Below are 21,452 nucleotides of genomic sequence, written 5' to 3' on the forward strand. Positions count from 1 at the left end.
GCACTGAGACACCTCTGTACAGGCATTGGTGGTATAGTGGTGAGCATAGCTGCTTGCCAAGCAGTTGACCCGGGTTCGATTCCCGGCCAATGCATTGGATGTAAACATCGCACTGTCTTCTCAGAAGGCTTTTCAAAGACTTGAGGTAGAGTATTTCAGACTTGTGTTTCACAAAGTACCTGCTACAGTTGTGAATGTCACATTGATCAGGTTCACGGTCTGGGCCAATCCACAGCTTTGTGTGCTACACGCACTGTGTTTGTAACATGCAGTCGCTTTTCATGACAGGACACTCATTGCACGCAGTTCTGGTAAAGTATTACAAAGGTTTGTCAAATTCCTCAACACAAGCATGCATTTCGGAAACAAGGGCTTCAAGCTCTTTTTTGTAACACGTCGTTCAAGATTCAGGAGAGCCTTCATGAAACATGCACTTAGTCATTGCCAAGGTGATTGGGGCATATTAGCATGAAGTACGGAATGGTGGCACGGAAAGCATCTTGTTTGGCCACAAGCCCATCACAATGTTAAAATCACATTCCCTGACCGGGGAATTGAATGTGAATGAATGTCACATTGATCAGGTTCACGGTCTGGGCCAATCCACAGATTCTTGGGCTTCACGCACTTTGTTTGTAACATGCAGTTCGCTTTTCAGGACAGCATTCAAGAAAAGTACACTTACTCATTGCACGCAGTTCTGGTAAAGTATTACAAAGGTTTGTCAAATTCCTCAACACATGCATGCATTTTGGAAACAAGGGCTTCAAGCTCTTTTTTTGTAACACGTCGTTCAAGATTCAGGAGAGCCTTCATGAAACATGCACTTAGTCATTGCCAAGGTGATTGGGGCATATTAGCATGAAGTACGGAATGGTGGCACGGAAAGCATCTTGTTTGGCCACAAGCCCATCACAATGTTAAAATCACATTCCCTGACCGGGAATCGAATGTGAATGCATGTCACATTGAACAGGTTCACGGTCTGGGCCAATCCACAGATTCTTGGGCTTCACGCACTTTGTTTGTAACATGCAGTTCGCTTTTCACGACAGCATTCAAGACAAGTACACTTACTCATTGCACGCAGTTCTGGTAAAGTATTTCAAACTTTGGTCAAACTCCTCAACACGTGCATGCATTTTGGAAAGAAGGGATTCAAGCACTTTTTTGTAACACGTCGTTCACGATTCAGGAGAGCATTCATGAAAGATGCACGTAGTCATTGCCAAGGTGACTGGGGCATATTAGTACGGAATGGTGGTACAGAAAGCATCTTGGTTGGCCACAAGCCCATCACAATGTTAAAACCAAATTCCCTGACCGGGAATCGAACCCGGGCCGCGGCGGTGAGAGCGCCGAATCCTAGCCACTAGACCATCAGGGACGCAAAGTTCTGGTGCCAGAAAGACATGCGGGCCTTTTCCAGCAGTTATGCTAAAGTATTTCAAACGTATGTCAAATTCCTCAACACATGCCTGCAATTTGGAATAGTGTGCTTCACTAAGCACCTGCAACAGTTTTGATCGATGATTCTTCGCCATGGCACTGAGACACCTCGGTACAGGCATTGGTGGTATAGTGGTGAGCATAGCTGCTTGCCAAGCAGTTGACCCGGGTTCGATTCCCGGCCAATGCATTGGATGTAAACATCGCACTGTCTTCTCAGAAGGCTTTTCAAAGACTTGAGGTAGAGTATTTCAGACTTGTGTTTCACAAAGTACCTGCTACAGTTGTGAATGTCACATTGATCAGGTTCACGGTCTGGGCCAATCCACAGCTTTGTGTGCTACACGCACTGTGTTTGTAACATGCAGTCGCTTTTCATGACAGGACACTCATTGAACGCAGTTCTGGTAAAGTATTACAAAGGTTTGTCAAATTCCTCAACACAAGCATGCATTTCGGAAACAAGGGCTTCAAGCTCTTTTTTGTAACACGTCGTTCAAGATTCAGGAGAGCCTTCATGAAACATGCACTTAGTCATTGCCAAGGTGATTGGGGCATATTAGCATGAAGTACGGAATGGTGGCACGGAAAGCATCTTGTTTGGCCACAAGCCCATCACAATGTTAAAATCACATTCCCTGACCGGGAATTGAATGTGAATGAATGTCACATTGATCAGGTTCACGGTCTGGGCCAATCCACAGATTCTTGGGCTTCACGCACTTTGTTTGTAACATGCAGTTCGCTTTTCAGGACAGCATTCAAGAAAAGTACACTTACTCATTGCACGCAGTTCTGGTAAAGTATTACAAAGGTTTGTCAAATTCCTCAACACATGCATGCATTTTGGAAACAAGGGCTTCAAGCTCTTTTTTTGTAACACGTCGTTCAAGATTCAGGAGAGCCTTCATGAAACATGCACTTAGTCATTGCCAAGGTGATTGGGGCATATTAGCATGAAGTACGGAATGGTGGCACGGAAAGCATCTTGTTTGGCCACAAGCCCATCACAATGTTAAAATCACATTCCCTGACCGGGAATCGAATGTGAATGCATGTCACATTGAACAGGTTCACGGTCTGGGCCAATCCACAGATTCTTGGGCTTCACGCACTTTGTTTGTAACATGCAGTTCGCTTTTCACGACAGCATTCAAGACAAGTACACTTACTCATTGCACGCAGTTCTGGTAAAGTATTTCAAACTTTGGTCAAACTCCTCAACACGTGCATGCATTTTGGAAAGAAGGGATTCAAGCACTTTTTTGTAACACGTCGTTCACGATTCAGGAGAGCATTCATGAAAGATGCACGTAGTCATTGCCAAGGTGACTGGGGCATATTAGTACGGAATGGTGGTACAGAAAGCATCTTGGTTGGCCACAAGCCCATCACAATGTTAAAACCAAATTCCCTGACCGGGAATCGAACCCGGGCCGCGGCGGTGAGAGCGCCGAATCCTAGCCACTAGACCATCAGGGACGCAAAGTTCTGGTGCCAGAAAGACATGCGGGCCTTTTCCAGCAGTTATGCTAAAGTATTTCAAACGTATGTCAAATTCCTCAACACATGCCTGCAATTTGGAATAGTGTGCTTCACTAAGCACCTGCAACAGTTTTGATCGATGATTCTTCGCCATGGCACTGAGACACCTCGGTACAGGCATTGGTGGTATAGTGGTGAGCATAGCTGCTTGCCAAGCAGTTGACCCGGGTTCGATTCCCGGCCAATGCATTGGATGTAAACATCGCACTGTCTTCTCAGAAGGCTTTTCAAAGACTTGAGGTAGAGTATTTCAGACTTGTGTTTCACAAAGTACCTGCTACAGTTGTGAATGTCACATTGATCAGGTTCACGGTCTGGGCCAATCCACAGCTTTGTGTGCTACACGCACTGTGTTTGTAACATGCAGTCGCTTTTCATGACAGGACACTCATTGAACGCAGTTCTGGTAAAGTATTACAAAGGTTTGTCAAATTCCTCAACACAAGCATGCATTTTGGAAACAAGGGCTTCAAGCTCTTTTTTTGTAACACGTCGTTCAAGATTCAGGAGAGCCTTCATGAAACATGCACTTAGTCATTGCCAAGGTGATTGGGCATATTAGCATGAAGTACGGAATGGTGGCACGGAAAGCATCTTGTTTGGCCACAAGCCCATCACAATGTTAAAATCACATTCCCTGACCGGGAATTGAATGTGAATGAATGTCACATTGATCAGGTTCACGGTCTGGGCCAATCCACAGATTCTTGGGCTTCACGCACTTTGTTTGTAACATGCAGTTTGCTTTTCAGGACAGCATTCAAGAAAAGTACACTTACTCATTGCACGCAGTTCTGGTAAAGTATTACAAAGGTTTGTCAAATTCCTCAACACATGCATGCATTTTGGAAACAAGGGCTTCAAGCTCTTTTTTTTTGTAACACGTCGTTCAAGATTCAGGAGAGCCTTCATGAAACATGCACTTAGTCATTGCCAAGGTGATTGGGGCATATTAGCATGAAGTACGGAATGGTGGCACGGAAAGCATCTTGTTTGGCCACAAGCCCATCACAATGTTAAAATCACATTCCCTGACCGGGAATCGAATGTGAATGCATGTCACATTGAACAGGTTCACGGTCTGGGCCAATCCACAGATTCTTGGGCTTCACGCATTTTGTTTGTAACATGCAGTTCGCTTTTCACGACAGCATTCAAGACAAGTACACTTACTCATTGCACGCAGTTCTGGTAAAGTATTTCAAACTTTGGTCAAACTCCTCAACACGTGCATGCATTTTGGAAAGAAGGGATTCAAGCACTTTTTTGTAACACGTCGTTCACGATTCAGGAGAGCATTCATGAAAGATGCACGTAGTCATTGCCAAGGTGACTGGGGCATATTAGTACGGAATGGTGGTACAGAAAGCATCTTGGTTGGCCACAAGCCCATCACAATGTTAAAACCAAATTCCCTGACCGGGAATCGAACCCGGGCCGCGGCGGTGAGAGCGCCGAATCCTAGCCACTAGACCATCAGGGACGCAAAGTTCTGGTGCCAGAAAGACATGCGGGCCTTTTCCAGCAGTTATGCTAAAGTATTTCAAACGTATGTCAAATTCCTCAACACATGCCTGCAATTTGGAATAGTGTGCTTCACTAAGCACCTGCAACAGTTTTGATCGATGATTCTTCGCCATGGCACTGAGACACCTCTGTACAGGCATTGGTGGTATAGTGGTGAGCATAGCTGCTTGCCAAGCAGTTGACCCGGGTTCGATTCCCGGCCAATGCATTGGATGTAAACATCGCACTGTCTTCTCAGAAGGCTTTTCAAAGACTTGAGGTAGAGTATTTCAGACTTGTGTTTCACAAAGTACCTGCTACAGTTGTGAATGTCACATTGATCAGGTTCACGGTCTGGGCCAATCCACAGCTTTGTGTGCTTCACGCACTGTGTTTGTAACATGCAGTCGCTTTTCATGACAGGACACTCATTGAACGCAGTTCTGGTAAAGTATTACAAAGGTTTGTCAAATTCCTCAACACAAGCATGCATTTTGGAAACAAGGGCTTCAAGCTCTTTTTTTGTAACACGTCGTTCAAGATTCAGGAGAGCCTTCATGAAACATGCACTTAGTCATTGCCAAGGTGATTGGGGCATATAAGCATGAAGTACGGAATGGTGGCACGGAAAGCATCTTGTTTGGCCACAAGCCCATCACAATGTTAAAATCACATTCCCTGACCGGGAATTGAATGTGAATGAATGTCACATTGATCAGGTTCACGGTCTGGGCCAATCCACAGATTCTTGGGCTTCACGCACTTTGTTTGTAACATGCAGTTCGCTTTTCAGGACAGCATTCAAGAAAAGTACACTTACTCATTGCACGCAGTTCTGGTAAAGTATTACAAAGGTTTGTCAAATTCCTCAACACATGCATGCATTTTGGAAACAAGGGCTTCAAGCTCTTTTTTGTAACACGTCGTTCAAGATTCAGGAGAGCCTTCATGAAACATGCACTTAGTCATTGCCAAGGTGATTGGGGCATATTAGCATGAAGTACGGAATGGTGGCACGGAAAGCATCTTGTTTGGCCACAAGCCCATCACAATGTTAAAATCACATTCCCTGACCGGGAATCGAATGTGAATGCATGTCACATTGAACAGGTTCACGGTCTGGGCCAATCCACAGATTCTTGGGCTTCACGCACTTTGATGGTAACATGCAGTTCGCTTTTCACGACAGCATTCAAGACAAGTACACTTACTCATTGCACGCAGTTCTGGTAAAGTATTTCAAACTTTGGTCAAACTCCTCAACACGTGCATGCATTTTGGAAAGAAGGGATTCAAGCACTTTTTTGTAACACGTCGTTCACGATTCAGGAGAGCATTCATGAAAGATGCACGTAGTCATTGCCAAGGTGACTGGGGCATATTAGTACGGAATGGTGGTACAGAAAGCATCTTGGTTGGCCACAAGCCCATCACAATGTTAAAATCAAATTCCCTGACCGGGAATCGAACCCGGGCCGCGGCGGTGAGAGCGCCGAATCCTAGCCACTAGACCATCAGGGACGCAAAGTTCTGGTGCCAGAAAGACATGCGGGCCTTTTCCAGCAGTTATGCTAAAGTATTTCAAACGTATGTCAAATTCCTCAACACATGCCTGCAATTTGGAATAGTGTGCTTCACTAAGCACCTGCAACAGTTTTGATCGATGATTCTTCGCCATGGCACTGAGACACCTCTGTACAGGCATTGGTGGTATAGTGGTGAGCATAGCTGCTTGCCAAGCAGTTGACCCGGGTTCGATTCCCGGCCAATGCATTGGATGTAAACATCGCACTGTCTTCTCAGAAGGTTTTTCAAAGACTTGAGGTAGAGTATTTCAGACTTGTGTTTCACAAAGTACCTGCTACAGTTGTGAATGTCACATTGATCAGGTTCACGGTCTGGGCCAATCCACAGCTTCCACTGTGTTTGTAACATGCAGTCGCTTTTCATGACAGGACACTCATTGCACGCAGTTCTGGTAAAGTATTACAAAGGTTTGTCAAATTCCTCAACACAAGCATGCATTTGGAAACAAGGGCTTCAAGCTCTTTTTTTGTAACACGTCGTTCAAGATTCAGGAGAGCCTTCATGAAACATGCACTTAGTCATTGCCAAGGTGATTGGGGCATATTAGCATGAAGTACGGAATGGTGGCACGGAAAGCATCTTGTTTGGCCACAAGCCCATCACAATGTTAAAATCACATTCCCTGACCGGGAATTGAATGTGAATGAATGTCACATTGATCAGGTTCACGGTCTGGGCCAATCCACAGATTCTTGGGCTTCACGCACTTTGTTTGTAACATGCAGTTCGCTTTTCAGGACAGCATTCAAGAAAAGTACACTTACTCATTGCACGCAGTTCTGGTAAAGTATTACAAAGGTTTGTCAAATTCCTCAACACATGCATGCATTTTGGAAACAAGGGCTTCAAGCTCTTTTTTTTTTAACACGTCGTTCAAGATTCAGGAGAGCCTTCATGAAACATGCACTTAGTCATTGCCAAGGTGATTGGGGCATATTAGCATGAAGTACGGAATGGTGGCACGGAAAGCATCTTGTTTGGCCACAAGCCCATCACAATGTTAAAATCACATTCCCTGACCGGGAATCGAATGTGAATGCATGTCACATTGAACAGGTTCACGGTCTGGGCCAATCCACAGATTCTTGGGCTTCACGCACTTTGTTTGTAACATGCAGTTCGCTTTTCACGACAGCATTCAAGACAAGTACACTTACTCATTGCACGCAGTTCTGGTAAAGTATTTCAAACTTTGGTCAAACTCCTCAACACGTGCATGCATTTTGGAAAGAAGGGATTCAAGCACTTTTTTGTAACACGTCGTTCACGATTCAGGAGAGCATTCATGAAAGATGCACGTAGTCATTGCCAAGGTGACTGGGGCATATTAGTACGGAATGGTGGTACAGAAAGCATCTTGGTTGGCCACAAGCCCATCACAATGTTAAAACCAAATTCCCTGACCGGGAATCGAACCCGGGCCGCGGCGGTGAGAGCGCCGAATCCTAGCCACTAGACCATCAGGGACGCAAAGTTCTGGTGCCAGAAAGACATGCGGGCCTTTTCCAGCAGTTATGCTAAAGTATTTCAAACGTATGTCAAATTCCTCAACACATGCCTGCAATTTGGAATAGTGTGCTTCACTAAGCACCTGCAACAGTTTTGATCGATGATTCTTCGCCATGGCACTGAGACACCTCTGTACAGGCATTGGTGGTATAGTGGTGAGCATAGCTGCTTGCCAAGCAGTTGACCCGGGTTCGATTCCCGGCCAATGCATTGGATGTAAACATCGCACTGTCTTCTCAGAAGGCTTTTCAAAGACTTGAGGTAGAGTATTTCAGACTTGTGTTTCACAAAGTACCTGCTACAGTTGTGAATGTCACATTGATCAGGTTCACGGTCTGGGCCAATCCACAGCTTTGTGTGCTACACGCACTGTGTTTGTAACATGCAGTCGCTTTTCATGACAGGACACTCATTGAACGCAGTTCTGGTAAAGTATTACAAAGGTTTGTCAAATTCCTCAACACAAGCATGCATTTTGGAAACAAGGGCTTCAAGCTCTTTTTTTGTAACACGTCGTTCAAGATTCAGGAGAGCCTTCATGAAACATGCACTTAGTCATTGCCAAGGTGATTGGGGCATATTAGCATGAAGTACGGAATGGTGGCACGGAAAGCATCTTGTTTGGCCACAAGCCCATCACAATGTTAAAACAAATTCCACGAACCGCGGTGGGCGGAATCTAGCCACAGACCATCAGGACGCAAGGTTCGGTGCCAGAAACATGGGGCCTTTCAGCGTTATGCAAATATTCAAACGTATGTCAAATTCCTCAACACATGCCCAATTGGAAAGTGTGCTCACAAGCACCGCAACAGTTTGATCGATGATTCTTCGCCATGGCACGGACACCGTACAGGCATGGTGGTATAGTGGTGAGCAGCTGCTTGCCAAGCAGTTGACCCGGGTTGATTCCGGCCAATGCATGGATGTAAACATCACGTCTTCCAGAGCTTTCAAAGACGAGGTAGAGTATTTCAGACGTGTTTCACAAAGTACGCACAGTGGAATGTCACATGATCAGGTTCACGGTCGGGCCAATCCACACTCCACGTGTTTGTAACATGCAGTCGCTTCATGACAGGACACTCATTCACGCAGTTCGGGAAAGTATTACAAGGTTTGTCAAATTCCTCAACACATGCATGCGTTTGAAACAAGGGCTTCAAGCTCTTTTTGTAACACGTCGTTCAAGATTCAGGAGAGCCTTCATGAAACATGCACTTAGTCATTGCCAAGGTGATTGGGGCATATTACATGAAGTACGGAATGGTGGCACGGAAGCATCTTGTTTGGCCACAAGCCCATCACAATGTTAAAATCACATTCCCTGACCGGGAATCGAATGTGAATGCATGTCACATTGATCAGGTTCACGGTCTGGGCCAATCCACAGATTCTAGGGCTTCACGCCCTTTGTTTGTAACATGCAGTTCGCTTTTCAGGACAGCATTCAAGAAAAGTACACTTACTCATTGCACGCAGTTCGGTAAAGTATTACAAAGGTTTGTCAAATTCCTCAACACATGCATGCATTTTGGAAACAAGGGCTTCAAGCTCTTTTTTGTAACATGTCGTTCAAGATTCAGGAGAGCCTTCATGAAACATGCACTTAGTCATTGCCAAGGTGATTGGGGCATATTAGCATGAAGTACGGAATGGTGGCACGGAAAGCATCTTGTTTGGCCACAAGCCCATCACAATGTTAAAATCACATTCCCTGACCGGGAATTGAATGTGAATGAATGTCACATTGATCAGGTTCACGGTCTGGGCCAATCCACAGATTCTTGGGCTTCACGCACTTTGTTTGTAACATGCAGTTCGCTTTTCACGACAGCATTCAAGACAAGTACACTTACTCATTGCACGCAGTTCTGGTAAAGTATTTCAAACTTTGGTCAAACTCCTCAACACGTGCATGCATTTTGGAAAGAAGGGATTCAAGCACTTTTTTGTAACACGTCGTTCACGATTCAGGAGAGCATTCATGAAAGATGCACGTAGTCATTGCCAAGGTGACTGGGGCATATTAGTACGGAATGGTGGTACAGAAAGCATCTTGGTTGGCCACAAGCCCATCACAATGTTAAAACCAAATTCCCTGACCGGGAATCGAACCCGGGCCACGGCGGTGAGAGCGCCAAATCCTAGCCACTAGACCATCAGGGACGCAAGGTTCTGGTGCCAGAAAGACATGCGGGCCTTTTCCAGCAGTTATGCTAAAGTATTTCAAACGTATGTCAAATTCCTCAACACATGCCTGCAATTTGGAATAGTGTGCTTCACCAAGCACCTGCAACAGTTTTGATCGATGATTCTTCGCCATGGCACTGAGACACCTCTGTACAGGCATTGGTGGTATAGTGGTGAGCATAGCTGCTTGCCAAGCAGTTGACCCGGGTTCGATTCCCGGCCAATGCATTGGATGTAAACATCGCGCTGTCTTCTCAGAAGGCTTTTCAAAGACTTGAGGTAGAATATTTCAGACTTGTGTTTCACAAAGTACCTGCTACAGTTGTGAATGTCACATTGATCAGGTTCACGGTCTGGGCCAATCCACAGCTTTGTGTGCTACACGCACTGTGTTTGTAACATGCAGTCGCTTTTCATGACAGGACACTCATTGAACGCAGTTCTGGTAAAGTATTACAAAGGTTTGTCAAATTCCTCAACACAAGCATGCATTTTGGAAACAAGGGCTTCAAGCTCTTTTTTTTGTAACACGTCGTTCAAGATTCAGGAGAGCCTTCATGAAACATGCACTTAGTCATTGCCAAGGTGATTGGGGCATATTAGCATGAAGTACGGAATGGTGGCACGGAAAGCATCTTGTTTGGCCACAAGCCCATCACAATGTTAAAATCACATTCCCTGACCGGGAATTGAATGTGAATGAATGTCACATTGATCAGGTTCACGGTCTGGGCCAATCCACAGATTCTTGGGCTTCACGCACTTTGTTTGTAACATGCAGTTCGCTTTTCAGGACAGCATTCAAGAAAAGTACACTTACTCATTGCACGCACTTCTGGTAAAGTATTACAAAGGTTTGTCAAATTCCTCAACACATGCATGCATTTTGGAAACAAGGGCTTCAAGCTCTTTTTTTGTAACACGTCGTTCAAGATTCAGGAGAGCCTTCATGAAACATGCACTTAGTCATTGCCAAGGTGATTGGGGCATATTAGCATGAAGTACGGAATGGTGGCACGGAAAGCATCTTGTTTGGCCACAAGCCCATCACAATGTTAAAATCACATTCCCTGACCGGGAATCGAATGTGAATGAATGTCACATTGATCAGGTTCACGGTCTGGGCCAATCCACAGATTCTTGGGCTTCACGCACTTTGTTTGTAACATGCAGTTCGCTTTTCAGGACAGCATTCAAGAAAAGTACACTTACTCATTGCACGCAGTTCTGGTAAAGTATTACAAAGGTTTGTCAAATTCAACACATGCATGCATTTTGGAAACAAGGGCTTCAAGCTCTTTTTTAACACGTCGTTCAAGATTCAGGAGAGCCTCAGAAACATGCACTTAGTTATTGCCAAGGTGATGGGGTATATTAGCATGAAGTACGGAATGGTGGCACGGAAAGCATCTTGTTTGGCCACAAGCCCATCACAATGTTAAAATCACATTCCCTGACCGGGAATCGAATGTGAATGCATGTCACATTGAACAGGTTCACGGTCTGGGCCAATCCACAGATTCTTGGGCTTCACGCACTTTGTTTGTAACATGCAGTTCGCTTTTCACGACAGCATTCAAGACAAGTACACTTACTCATTGCACGCAGTTCTGGTAAAGTATTTCAAACTTTGGTCAAACTCCTCAACACGTGCATGCATTTTGGAAAGAAGGGATTCAAGCACTTTTTTGTAACACGTCGTTCACGATTCAGGAGAGCATTCATGAAAGATGCACGTAGTCATTGCCAAGGTGACTGGGGCATATTAGTACGGAATGGTGGTACAGAAAGCATCTTGGTTGGCCACAAGCCCATCACAATGTTAAAACCAAATTCCCTGACCGGGAATCGAACCCCGGCCGCGGCGGTGAGAGCGCCGAATCCTAGCCATTAGACCATCAGGGACGCAAAGTTCTGGTGCCAGAAAGACATGCGGCCCTTTTCCAGCAGTTATGCTAAAGTATTTCAAACGTATGTCAAATTCCTCAACACATGCCTGCAATTTGGAATAGTGTGCTTCACTAAGCACCTGCAACAGTTTTGATCGATGATTCTTCGCCATGGCACTGAGACACCTCTGTACAGGCATTGGTGGTATAGTGGTGAGCATAGCTGCTTGCCAAGCAGTTGACCCGGGTTCGATTCCCGGCCAATGCATTGGATGTAAACATCGCACTGTCTTCTCAGAAGGCTTTTCAAAGACTTGAGGTAGAGTATTTCAGACTTGTGTTTCACAAAGTACCTGCTACAGTTGTGAATGTCACATTGATCAGGTTCACGGTCTGGGCCAATCCACAGCTTTGTGTGCTTCACGCACTGTGTTTGTAACATGCAGTCGCTTTTCATGACAGGACACTCATTGAACGCAGTTCTGGTAAAGTATTACAAAGGTTTGTCAAATTCCTCAACACAAGCATGCATTTTGGAAACAAGGGCTTCAAGCTCTTTTTTTGTAACACGTCGTTCAAGATTCAGGAGAGCCTTCATGAAACATGCACTTAGTCATTGCCAAGGTGATTGGGGCATATTAGCATGAAGTACGGAATGGTGGCACGGAAAGCATCTTGTTTGGCCACAAGCCCATCACAATGTTAAAATCACATTCCCTGACCGGGAATTGAATGTGAATGAATGTCACATTGATCAGGTTCACGGTCTGGGCCAATCCACAGATTCTTGGGCTTCACGCACTTTGTTTGTAACATGCAGTTCGCTTTTCAGGACAGCATTCAAGAAAAGTACACTTACTCATTGCACGCAGTTCTGGTAAAGTATTACAAAGGTTTGTCAAATTCCTCAACACATGCATGCATTTTGGAAACAAGGGCTTCAAGCTCTTTTTTTGTAACACGTCGTTCAAGATTCAGGAGAGCCTTCATGAAACATGCACTTAGTCATTGCCAAGGTGATTGGGGCATATTAGCATGAAGTACGGAATGGTGGCACGGAAAGCATCTTGTTTGGCCACAAGCCCATCACAATGTTAAAATCACATTCCCTGACCGGGAATCGAATGTGAATGCATGTCACATTGAACAGGTTCACGGTCTGGGCCAATCCACAGATTCTTGGGCTTCACGCACTTTGTTTGTAACATGCAGTTCGCTTTTCACGACAGCATTCAAGACAAGTACACTTACTCATTGCACGCAGTTCTGGTAAAGTATTTCAAACTTTGGTCAAACTCCTCAACACGTGCATGCATTTTGGAAAGAAGGGATTCAACTCGTTGCCCAGCCATCACAATGTTAAAATCACATTCCCTGACGGGAATGAATGTGAATGCATGTCACATTGAACAGGTTCACGGTCTGGGCCACACAGATCTGGGCTTCACGCCTTTGTTTGTAACATGCAGTTCGCTTTTCACGACAGCATTCAAGACAAGTACACTTACTCATTGCACGCAGTTCTGGTAAAGTATTTCAAACTTTGGTCAAACTCCTCAACACGTGCATGCATTTTGGAAAGAAGGGATTCAAGCACTTTTTTGTAACACGTCGTTCACGATTCAGGAGAGCATTCATGAAAGATGCACGTAGTCATTGCCAAGGTGACTGGGGCATATTAGTACGGAATGGTGGTACAGAAAGCATCTTGGTTGGCCACAAGCCCATCACAATGTTAAAACCAAATTCCCTGACCGGGAATCGAACCCGGGCCGCGGCGGTGAGAGCGCCGAATCCTAGCCACTAGACCATCAGGGACGCAAAGTTCTGGTGCCAGAAAGACATGCGGGCCTTTTCCAGCAGTTATGCTAAAGTATTTCAAACGTATGTCAAATTCCTCAACACATGCCTGCAATTTGGAATAGTGTGCTTCACTAAGCACCTGCAACAGTTTTGATCGATGATTCTTCGCCATGGCACTGAGACACCTCTGTACAGGCATTGGTGGTATAGTGGTGAGCATAGCTGCTTGCCAAGCAGTTGACCCGGGTTCGATTCCCGGCCAATGCATTGGATGTAAACATCGCACTGTCTTCTCAGAAGGCTTTTCAAAGACTTGAGGTAGAGTATTTCAGACTTGTGTTTCACAAAGTACCTGCTACAGTTGTGAATGTCACATTGATCAGGTTCACGGTCTGGGCCAATCCACAGCTTCCACTGTGTTCGTAACATGCAGTCGCTTTTCATGACAGGACACTCATTGCACGCAGTTCTGGGAAAGTATTACAAAGGTTTGTCAAATTCCTCAACACATGCATGCATTTTGGAAACAAGGGCTTCAAGCTCTTTTTTTGTAACACGTCGTTCAAGATTCAGGAGAGCCTTCATGAAACATGCACTTAGTCATTGCCAAGGTGATTGGGGCATATAAGCATGACAGACGGAATGGTGGCACGGAAAGCATCTTGTTTGGCCACAAGCCCATCACAATGCTTTTCAAAGACTTGATCGAGTATTCCCTGACCTGTGTTTCACAAGACCTCGAATGTGAATGAATGTCACATTGATCAGGTTCACGGTCTGGGCCAATCCACAGCTTCTTGGGCTTCACGCACTTTGTGTTTGTAACATGCAGTTCGCTTTTCATGACAGCATTCAGAAAAGTACACTTACATTGCACGCAGTTCTGGGAAAGTATTACAAAGGTTTGTCAAATTCCTCAACACATGCATGCATTTTGGAAACAAGGGCTTCAAGCTCTTTTTTTGTAACACGTCGTTCAAGATTCAGGAGAGCCTTCATGAAACATGCACTTAGTCATTGCCAAGGTGATTGGGGCATATTAGCATGAAGTACGGAATGGTGGCACGGAAAGCATCTTGTTTGGCCACAAGCCCATCACAATGTTAAAATCACATTCCCTGACCGGGAATCGAATGTGAATGAATGTCACATTGATCAGGTTCACGGTCTGGGCCAATCCACAGATTCTTGGGCTTCACGCACTTTGTTTGTAACATGCAGTTCGCTTTTCAGGACAGCATTCAAGAAAAGTACACTTACTCATTGCACGCAGTTCTGGTAAAGTATTACAAAGGTTTGTCAAATTCCTCAACACATGCATGCATTTTGGAAACAAGGGCTTCAAGCTCTTTTTTTGTAACACGTCGTTCAAGATTCAGGAGAGCCTTCATGAAACATGCACTTAGTCATTGCCAAGGTGATTGGGGTATATTAGCATGAAGTACGGAATGGTGGCACGGAAAGCATCTTGTTTGGCCACAAGCCCATCACAATGTTAAAATCACATTCCCTGACCGGGAATCGAATGTGAATGCATGTCACATTGAACAGGTTCACGGTCTGGGCCAATCCACAGATTCTTGGGCTTCACGCACTTTGTTTGTAACATGCAGTTCGCTTTTCACGACAGCATTCAAGACAAGTACACTTACTCATTGCACGCAGTTCTGGTAAAGTATTTCAAACTTTGGTCAAACTCCTCAACACGTGCATGCATTTTGGAAAGAAGGGATTCAAGCACTTTTTTGTAACACGTCGTTCACGATTCAGGAGAGCATTCATGAAAGATGCACTTAGTCATTGCCAAGGTGACTGGGGCATATTAGTACGGAACGGTGGTACAGAAAGCATCTTGGTTGGCCACAAGCCCATCACAATGTTAAAACCAAATTCCCTGACCGGGAATCGAACCCCGGCCGTGGCGGTGAGAGCGCCGAATCCTAGCCATTAGACCATCAGGGACGCAAAGTTCTGGTGCCAGAAAGACATGCGGGCCCTTTTCCAGCAGTTATGCTAAAGTATTTCAAACGTATGTCAAATTCCTCAACACATGCCTGCAATTTGGAATAGTGTGCTTCACTAAGCACCTGCAACAGTTTTGATCGATGATTGTTCGCCATGGCACTGAGACACCTCTGTACAGGCATTGGTGGTATAGTGGTGAGCATAGCTGCTTGCCAAGCAGTTGACCCGGGTTCGATTCCCGGCCAATGCATTGGATGTAAACATCGCACTGTCTTCTCAGAAGGCTTTTCAAAGACTTGAGGTAGAGTATTTCAGACTTGTGTTTCACAAAGTACCTGCTACAGTTGTGAATGTCACATTGATCAGGTTCACGGTCTGGTCCAATCCACAGCTTTGTGTGCTTCACGCACTGTGTTTGTAACACGCAGTTGCTTTTCATGACAGGACACTCATTGAACGCAGTTCTGGTAAAGTATTACAAAGGTTTGTCAAATTCCTCAACACAAGCATGCATTTTGGAAACAAGGGCTTCAAGCTCTTTTTTTGTAACACGTCGTTCAAGATTCAGGAGAGCCTTCATGAAACATGCACTTAGTCATTGCCAAGGTGATTGGGGCATATTAGCATGAAGTACGGAATGGTGGCACGGAAAGCATCTTGTTTGGCCACAAGCCCATCACAATGTTAAAATCACATTCCCTGACCGGGAATCGAATGTGAATGCATGTCACATTGAACAGGTTCACGGTCTGGGCCAATCCACAGATTCTTGGGCTTCACGCACTTTGTTTGTAACATGCAGTCCGCTTTTCACGACAGCATTCAAGACAAGTACACTTATTCATTGCACGCAGTTCTGGTAAAGTATTTCAAACTTTGGTCAAACTCCTCAACACGTGCATGCATTTTGGAAAGAAGGGATTCAAGCACTTTTTGTAACACGTCGTTCACGATTCAGGAGAGCATTCATGAAAGATGCACGTAGTCATTGCCAAGGTGACTGGGGCATATTAGTACGGAATGGTGGTACAGAAAGCATCTTGGTTGGCCACAAGCCCATCACAATGTTAAAACCAAATTCCCTGACCGGGAATCGAACCTGGGCCGCGGCGGTGAGAGCGCCGAATCCTAGCCACTAGACCATCAGGGACGCAAAGTTCTGGTGCCAGAAAGACATGCGGGCCTTTTCCAGCAGTTATGCTAAAGTATTTCAAACGTATGTCAAATTCCTCAACACATGCCTGCAATTTGGAATAGTGTGCTTCACTAAGCACCTGCAACAGTTTTGATCGATGATTCTTCGCCATGGCACTGAGACACCTCTGTACAGGCATTGGTGGTATAGTGGTGAGCATAGCTGCTTGCCAAGCAGTTGACCCGGGTTCGATTCCCGGCCAATGCATTGGATGTAAACATCGCACTGTCTTCTCAGAAGGCTTTTCAAAAACTTGAGGTAGAGTATTTCAGACTTGTGTTTCACAAAGTACCTGCTACAGTTGTGAATGTCACAATGATCAGGTTCACAGTCTGGGCCAATCCACAGCTTCCACTGTGTTCGTAACATGCAGTCGCTTTTCATGACAGGACACTCATTGCACGCAGTTCTGGTAAAGTATTACAAAGGTTTGTCAAATTCCTCAACACATGCATGCATTTTGGAAACAAGGGCTTCAAGCTCTTTTTTTGTAACACGTCGTTCAAGATTCAGGAGAGCCTTCATGAAACATGCACTTAGTCATTGCCAAGGTGATTGGGGCATATTAGCATGAAGTACGGAATGGTGGTACAGAAAGCATCTTGGTTGGCCACAAGCCCATCGCAATATTAAAATTACATTTATTGACCAGGAATCGAGCCCAGACCATGGACGAATCCATAACTAACTGCAGTTAACATCAGACAACATTATCATATTTTAGTGTTTGTGTTGCAGTAAAATATACAGAGCAGTTTAAAAAGCTCCTTCCGCTCTACTATAAATCATTCATATATACTTTTTTACTTAATAGGCATCTTTTTTTTGACAAATTCATTGTTTTTTTTCTAATTGCTCTATTAGCTCTCTGATAAACAGCTTTCCTGCATTAGAAAACAGCCAGAGAGTGAAGGCTCCGTGAATATAGCTTGTGTTCAAGTCTTCAAAGCTTAAATGATAAGAAACAATCTAAACTTTAAAAATTTAATTCAGTAATTACTTAACAGAAATGAACAAAATGCTGAGATATAGGCCTATTGTGTACATTTATAAAGTTTTCTTACACCCCTTAAAATCAAGAAAGTCTCGCATCCCCCTGTGAAGCTTGCTGTACCCTTGTGGGGGCTCAGACCCTCAGGTTGGGAACCACTGTCTTAAAGTGCCTTGAATCCAATGTTACCACACGTCATTCAATCAGATTGCTGCTGTTTATCTCTTATTTGATAGACTAAACTGAGTTAAACTAACCATCACTAAATTGTTTTTGATTCTGATACTGATACACCTACTTCCTGGAGAGCGTTCTTCATTTGGGTGGATGTTGTGAAGGGGGTTTCCTCACCATGGAAAGGATCCTGCGATCATCCACCACTGTTGTCTTCCATGGACGATCAGGCCTTTTTGAGTTCCTGAGCTCACCAGTGCGCTCTTGTTTTCTCAGGATGTACCAAACTGTTGATTTGGCCACTCCTAACATTTCCGCTATCTCTCTGATGCATTTCTGCTTTTTTGCCGTCTAAGGATGGTCTGTTTCACTTCCATTGAGAGCTCCTTTGATAGCATAATATGGCTTCACAACAACAGCTTCCAAATGCAAATGCCACACCTGGAATCAACTCAAGACCTTTTGCCTGCTTAATTGATGATGGATTAACGAGGGAATAGCCCATGCAGCCCATGAAATAGCTTTTGAGTCAATTGTCTAATAACTTTTGGTTCCTTAAAAAATGTTTACATGCGGATGTGCATACTTAACTGACTAACCTAACTGTTAATGACGTACTTTATGTCCTATGTACCTCCGTTTCCCTCTGTCTTTTTCTTTCCCTTTGCCTCTTTTCAAACTGCAGTCATGTTGTTCCCGTGGTAAAAGTGGAACAGCTAGAGCTTTTTGAGCCATTTTGCCTCTTTGTGTCGCACTTGTTGTTACCTTTACACACAGATTTGATATCCAAGTCTTTCATAATGTAAAGAAATGCTCCTAAAACCTGAATAATATCAGTATGTATTGATACATGTCTCAATCTGAAAATGTTCCATTCTGAATAAATCCTGATTAGGAATATCAAATGGAATATTCTGTTTGCATGACCCTCATCAAATCAGAGTATTGTGATATTCGGAGTAATAGTGCAAAATTAATGTACATTTAGACAGTGTCCCATGTTTCTGGGGGGTGCGCAGGTAGAGCTGGACTGTCTCTGCTAAACTCCAAACCTTGTTAATTGTCTTTAAACAGCAGCATCTCTCTCTGTCTGTCAGTGTGGCAGTGAATACAGCTGATGCTGCTGTTTCTCAGACAGACAGGAATAAATTACACTATTCTTTCACCTCCTCTTCCTTTTTCTGTCTCACTCTGCTCTAAATCAGCTTCCTCTCCTGTCTCCATTCCTCTCTCCTTCAGAGGACTTCACTGTTAAAAGCAGCAGCTGGTCAGTGAGCCTGCTGTGATCTCTGTTCTAACTTGCCATTCATGACCCAACTCTGATAAGAGAGAGAGAGAGAGAGAGAGAGAGAGAGAGAGACAGACAGACAGACAGACAGGTGCACAGCAACAACAGTATTGGCAATGGCAATCTAGCAGGACCATGGCAGGAGGCTCCACCAGGATCGATAAGAACCTACGAGACGAGAAAGCACAAGAACTCCGGGGAAGAAGTGAAGTTAGTAACATGCATTAATGGGACATGAATGAGTGCAGAAAAAGAGAGGAAGGGAGCTCAGTGCAGCATGGGAAATCCCCCGATAGTCTAGGCCTATAGCAGCATAACTAAGGGATGGTTTAGGACTCACCTGATCCAGCCCTAACTATAAGCTTTATCAAAGAGGAATGTCTTAAGCCTACTCTTGAATGTGGAGAGGGTGTCTGCCTCCCGAACCACAACTGGAAGCTGGTTCCACAGGAGAGGAGCTTGGTAACTGAAGGCTCTGGCTCCTGTTCTACTTTTAGAGACTATAGGAACCACAAGTAGCCCAGCATTCAGAGAACGTAGTGTTCTAGAGGGGTAATAGGGTACTATGAGCTCTTTAAGATATGAAGGGGCCTGACCATGAAGAGCTTTATTGGTGAGGAGGAGGATTTTAAATTCTATTCTACATTTTACAGGGAGCCAATGCAAAGAAGCTAGTACAGGAGAGATGTGATCTCTTTTTCTAGTTCCTGTCAGTACTCGTGCTGCAGCGTTCTGAATTAATTGGAGCATTTTAATGGACTTATTGGGGCAACCTAATAATAAAGAGTTGCAGTAATCCAGCCTTGAAGTAACAAATGCATGGATTAGTTTTTCTGCATCTGTCTGTGATAGTATGTGTCTGATTTTTGTAATATTACGTAAATGAAAGAAGGCAGTCCTAGAGGTCTGCTTTATGTGAGAGTTAAATGATAAATCCTGATCAAAGATAACTCCAAGATTCCTGACAGTGGTGCTAGAGGCCAAATAAATGCCATCTAGAGTAACTATATCTTTAGACAGTGAGTCTCTAAGGTTTTTGGGGCCAAGAACAAGAATTTCGTTTTTTTCTGAGTTTAACATCAGAAAATTGCAGCTCATCCAGGATTTTATGTCCTTAAGACATGTTTGTAATTTAGATAATTGATTAATTTCATCGGGCTTGCAGGGTGTTTTGAGTCTGAGTTATTTGATCCTGAAAATAGAAGTTTTACCGATTCCATACTACTGTTTTCCTGTTGATGGCAAACTGTGTTGCCTGCTGTTGCTATAAGAATAGTCTAGCCAAGCTTATCGCAAGAAATTATCGCCACTGTTTTTCTTTCTTGCCTTAGTTATATCCAGAAAGTGAAGTTAACTTTTTGTTGTCAACTTAAAAACAAGGCTGTTGCCGAGGTTCAGTAGTCTCTCTCTGCTCCCATTACCCTCAGGAAATGGACCTCGCCTGGCTGTGAAGAGCAGTTTATTGAGAGGATTCCGTCCTAAGCAAATCTTATTTCTGCTGCGCTCTCGCAGCGCTGGGTGTATGCCACTGCCCTCCGGTGATTATCTTGTTTGGGTGTCCATGACACAGTAAATGAAGGCCTGATGGGTGGGACAGTGGAGCTCTTTATACTGAAACAGATCCAGTTTCTGTTTCCTCAGTTAGGGATGTGTGGCGGCTGCAAATAAACACAGCGGGGTAGTTCCAAGAATTCCAAGTAAAACAAAGCCATGAAGTGCTGCTCATATTTAAAGAACATTTTACATTCATGCCTAAACTTACTGATACCTGGAAAAGTAATGTTATTCCCATCAGCCTCAGCTGTGCTTGTGTGTTTAGTGCTAATGTGCAAATATTAGCATGCTAAAGTAAGATGGTAAAATCCTACCTGATGAACATCAGCATGTTCATATTGTGAGCATGTAAGGCAGGGGTTGGCAGCCTTTTCCTTAATTAGGCTTTTAATTAGGCCTGGAATAATTTAGCCCATTTTCACACACAACCTGTTTAAATCCAGGGTTAAAATATTCACACTGAACTTCTACTAGCCCTGGGTTAAATCTCCTGTTGTGACACGCAACTAATGTTTACAATTCTTACATTCTGTTTACTTTAGCCCTGTTTCACACTGGCACCTTTTCGCCCTGTGTTTAGTCCATTCTCAAAAAATAACCCCACAAACTCGAGGCTAACCCTACACCAGAGCAGGGCCAGCAAACCCCAGGATAAAGTTGAAATTAAAATGTGCCAGGATTGGGTCCATGGGAAGCCCTGGACTAAGTGCAGTGTGAAAAGCCCTAATGAGCCTCAGTTTACGCAGATGAAGACAACTGGTGTTCTTTTTAATACATGCACTATTACTGGAGGTTTAACCTTGT

The 21,452-nt window shown here is 44.3% G+C and overlaps 20 non-coding genes across 20 annotated transcripts; 11 read left to right on the forward strand and 9 right to left on the reverse strand.

The window, feature by feature from the left end:
* The first annotated feature begins 22 nt into the window (after positions 1 to 22).
* Positions 23 to 94, forward strand: trnag-gcc (transfer RNA glycine (anticodon GCC)). The gene has a single exon. It is a non-coding gene; the product is annotated as a tRNA-Gly (tRNA).
* Positions 95 to 1,315: 1,221 nt separating this feature from the next.
* On the reverse strand, positions 1,316 to 1,387 carry trnae-cuc (transfer RNA glutamic acid (anticodon CUC)). The gene has a single exon. It is a non-coding gene; the product is annotated as a tRNA-Glu (tRNA).
* A 180-nt stretch (positions 1,388 to 1,567) lies between these two features.
* Positions 1,568 to 1,639, forward strand: trnag-gcc (transfer RNA glycine (anticodon GCC)). The gene has a single exon. It is a non-coding gene; the product is annotated as a tRNA-Gly (tRNA).
* Positions 1,640 to 2,859: 1,220 nt separating this feature from the next.
* On the reverse strand, positions 2,860 to 2,931 carry trnae-cuc (transfer RNA glutamic acid (anticodon CUC)). The gene has a single exon. It is a non-coding gene; the product is annotated as a tRNA-Glu (tRNA).
* A 180-nt stretch (positions 2,932 to 3,111) lies between these two features.
* On the forward strand, positions 3,112 to 3,183 carry trnag-gcc (transfer RNA glycine (anticodon GCC)). The gene has a single exon. It is a non-coding gene; the product is annotated as a tRNA-Gly (tRNA).
* Positions 3,184 to 4,405: 1,222 nt separating this feature from the next.
* trnae-cuc (transfer RNA glutamic acid (anticodon CUC)) lies at positions 4,406 to 4,477 on the reverse strand. The gene has a single exon. It is a non-coding gene; the product is annotated as a tRNA-Glu (tRNA).
* A 180-nt stretch (positions 4,478 to 4,657) lies between these two features.
* Positions 4,658 to 4,729, forward strand: trnag-gcc (transfer RNA glycine (anticodon GCC)). The gene has a single exon. It is a non-coding gene; the product is annotated as a tRNA-Gly (tRNA).
* Positions 4,730 to 5,949: 1,220 nt separating this feature from the next.
* On the reverse strand, positions 5,950 to 6,021 carry trnae-cuc (transfer RNA glutamic acid (anticodon CUC)). Its single transcript has one exon. It is a non-coding gene; the product is annotated as a tRNA-Glu (tRNA).
* A 180-nt stretch (positions 6,022 to 6,201) lies between these two features.
* Positions 6,202 to 6,273, forward strand: trnag-gcc (transfer RNA glycine (anticodon GCC)). The gene has a single exon. It is a non-coding gene; the product is annotated as a tRNA-Gly (tRNA).
* A 1,209-nt stretch (positions 6,274 to 7,482) lies between these two features.
* trnae-cuc (transfer RNA glutamic acid (anticodon CUC)) lies at positions 7,483 to 7,554 on the reverse strand. The gene has a single exon. It is a non-coding gene; the product is annotated as a tRNA-Glu (tRNA).
* A 180-nt stretch (positions 7,555 to 7,734) lies between these two features.
* trnag-gcc (transfer RNA glycine (anticodon GCC)) lies at positions 7,735 to 7,806 on the forward strand. The gene has a single exon. It is a non-coding gene; the product is annotated as a tRNA-Gly (tRNA).
* Positions 7,807 to 9,693: 1,887 nt separating this feature from the next.
* On the reverse strand, positions 9,694 to 9,765 carry trnae-cuc (transfer RNA glutamic acid (anticodon CUC)). Its single transcript has one exon. It is a non-coding gene; the product is annotated as a tRNA-Glu (tRNA).
* A 180-nt stretch (positions 9,766 to 9,945) lies between these two features.
* Positions 9,946 to 10,017, forward strand: trnag-gcc (transfer RNA glycine (anticodon GCC)). The gene has a single exon. It is a non-coding gene; the product is annotated as a tRNA-Gly (tRNA).
* A 1,605-nt stretch (positions 10,018 to 11,622) lies between these two features.
* trnae-cuc (transfer RNA glutamic acid (anticodon CUC)) lies at positions 11,623 to 11,694 on the reverse strand. The gene has a single exon. It is a non-coding gene; the product is annotated as a tRNA-Glu (tRNA).
* A 180-nt stretch (positions 11,695 to 11,874) lies between these two features.
* Positions 11,875 to 11,946, forward strand: trnag-gcc (transfer RNA glycine (anticodon GCC)). The gene has a single exon. It is a non-coding gene; the product is annotated as a tRNA-Gly (tRNA).
* Positions 11,947 to 13,424: 1,478 nt separating this feature from the next.
* trnae-cuc (transfer RNA glutamic acid (anticodon CUC)) lies at positions 13,425 to 13,496 on the reverse strand. Its single transcript has one exon. It is a non-coding gene; the product is annotated as a tRNA-Glu (tRNA).
* Positions 13,497 to 13,676: 180 nt separating this feature from the next.
* trnag-gcc (transfer RNA glycine (anticodon GCC)) lies at positions 13,677 to 13,748 on the forward strand. The gene has a single exon. It is a non-coding gene; the product is annotated as a tRNA-Gly (tRNA).
* A 1,876-nt stretch (positions 13,749 to 15,624) lies between these two features.
* On the forward strand, positions 15,625 to 15,696 carry trnag-gcc (transfer RNA glycine (anticodon GCC)). Its single transcript has one exon. It is a non-coding gene; the product is annotated as a tRNA-Gly (tRNA).
* Positions 15,697 to 16,524: 828 nt separating this feature from the next.
* Positions 16,525 to 16,596, reverse strand: trnae-cuc (transfer RNA glutamic acid (anticodon CUC)). Its single transcript has one exon. It is a non-coding gene; the product is annotated as a tRNA-Glu (tRNA).
* Positions 16,597 to 16,776: 180 nt separating this feature from the next.
* On the forward strand, positions 16,777 to 16,848 carry trnag-gcc (transfer RNA glycine (anticodon GCC)). The gene has a single exon. It is a non-coding gene; the product is annotated as a tRNA-Gly (tRNA).
* Positions 16,849 to 21,452: the final 4,604 nt, after the last annotated feature.

Source organism: Dicentrarchus labrax, unplaced genomic scaffold (assembly GCF_905237075.1).
Source record: "Dicentrarchus labrax unplaced genomic scaffold, dlabrax2021, whole genome shotgun sequence".
NCBI classification, from domain to species: Eukaryota; Metazoa; Chordata; class Actinopteri; family Moronidae; genus Dicentrarchus; species Dicentrarchus labrax.